The sequence below is a fragment of the Impatiens glandulifera genome, chromosome 6 (genome assembly GCF_907164915.1).
Source record: "Impatiens glandulifera chromosome 6, dImpGla2.1, whole genome shotgun sequence".
NCBI classification, from domain to species: domain Eukaryota; kingdom Viridiplantae; phylum Streptophyta; class Magnoliopsida; order Ericales; family Balsaminaceae; genus Impatiens; species Impatiens glandulifera.
Window position 1 is genome coordinate 29376826 of NC_061867.1, and position 2136 is coordinate 29378961.

The 2136-nt window shown below is 36.8% G+C and overlaps 1 pseudogene; it reads right to left on the reverse strand.

The window, feature by feature from the left end:
• Positions 1–677: 677 nt before the first annotated feature.
• On the reverse strand, positions 678–1575 carry LOC124943456 (annotated as a pseudogene).
• Between the last annotated feature and the right edge of the window lie 561 nt (positions 1576–2136).

A 2136-nucleotide genomic window follows, 5' to 3' on the forward strand; every position in this document is an offset into this window, starting at 1 on the left:
TTCTTCAAAATCGTGGAGAAAGATTCCCTTGCAATAAAAAAAACGGAGCTTGCTGAATTGGGCTTGCTGGGCTGTCTGTGATGGGTAGCTGAAAAAAATAGAGTTTACTGAATTGGGTTTGCTCAATTGTCTAAATTGGATAGCTAAAAAAATGAAGCTTGCTGAATTGGGCTTGCTGAAGACGATGACTGCATGATCAGCTTAATGATTAAACCGTTAGTTATTATTTTAACATCCTCCTCTCAAGGAGAAACGTAGTAGAAACAAAGTTTCACCTTGATAAAACAAGTCGATGAAACATTAAGCTACGATCATGCAGTCATCGTCTTCAGCAAGCCCAATTCAACAAGCTTCATTTTTTCCGAACTACCCAATATAGATAGCTCAATCTTCGTTAGTCCAATCCACAATAGTCATCATTAATTGTTTTTTCTTCATTAGTCACCAGCTTTCAACCTTTGTAGCTTTTGTTTTTTTTGTTCAAAGAAAGCCCATTTAGCATTCTTTTTGGTATTGATGAATCTTGTCGACAAACCATTTTTTTTATAACAAAGGAATCGCATCCGTAAGTTCACTTATACTATTTCCTTCTTCCCTTCGATCAGCTTCTTAACCCAATCGCACAAGAGAAACCATCAACTCCATTATCTCATTATCCACCCACCTCATGATTCTCCTTAATCAGTGATATGCACTAACCATGTTAAATTTAGAGAAACCACATTCCTGCACTTGTCAATACAAAGAAGTCCCTCATTAGTTAGAATCTGAGCACCACATAGATCCAAGAATCCAAGTTGGGTTAATGAAGATAGAACTTTATGAGAATCATCAATAAAGCTCGAAAGTGCATAGAGATTCAGGCTGTAGAGAGAACGACACTTTAGCAATATGTACTATAAGACATCATCTGTTAGATTTATGCATCTAGTGAGATTCAAATGATCCAAATTACTATAGTTGTCAGCAATAATTTTTATGCCTTTGTCCGTTATGTTATTGCATCCACTCAAGTTCAAATCAACTATGCGTTTGCAACTCTTCACCAAAAGCTTTATGGATTGATCTGTAACCTTCAAACTCAAGTAGATGGAAAATACTTTCAAATTTGAACATGCAATTGTGATAGCTTGGATTCTCTTGTCAGATATCTTTTGACAACCATTCAGATTTATAAGCTCCGGAATTCCAAGAAAATCTGAGTATTTGCTTTTAAGGATATCAAGATGCGTGTCTTCAATATCTTGACCAATTCAAGGATGATTTGTTTCACATTTTGTACCTTGACGGAGATAAAGCAGAGACGAGTCGATCATCACCAGCATTGGTTATTTCATGAAAATCAAGACCCAGCCAAAGAGAGGAATAAGAAATGAGAGTGCGATGAATCGAGGGGCTGACGAGTAGAAGAGAGATGAGATCTCTTTGAGACAGCCTCGTACTTACAATCTTGAGAACTCTGGGTATTGTTTAGCGGTTCCAGGCGTATTGTTTGTCTTCCTCTCCCTTTTCCTCATCTATCTCTTCTTCCATTTCGTGTAACTCGATCATTGTTCTTTCTTCTTCTTCAGCCATTCGAAAACCTCCTCCAGAAAGTTCTCCATCAGTCTTGCAAGCAATCTAGAAAGATTTCCTTTATTTCAGGAACAGCAGGGAAGAATCTCATCTTGATCTTCTTCGTCAGTATTCTTGCTAATAGTTTCATTATCCCTCAAAACAAATATGTCATCAGCATTTGAATCTCATATATCTCCTTCTTCCATTTTAGAGTCACCACTTACTCTTCTCCTCCTCATCTTAATCTTGATCTTTTTCGCTACTCTTGCGAATTTCTTTCTTCTCTATCTTTTCGTCACCATTCTTGATTGTATCATCTCTATTATCAATGTCAACAAACACCTAGTTCATTTGGCTTACTAATGTCAGCACTCTTGATTGCATCATGACCCATATATTCAACAATGGAAAATCTCTCAATTATGTGCATTCAACTAATTCATCTTTCATTTATTCCACTTCTTCTTCAATAGTAATAATACAATAAAACCCTCCACCAGTAGCTTCTCTGGCCACCAGCAGAGGCAGCGGAAACTCTTCAAGATTTTTAACCTTGAAGCTCTGATACCATGTTAAAAT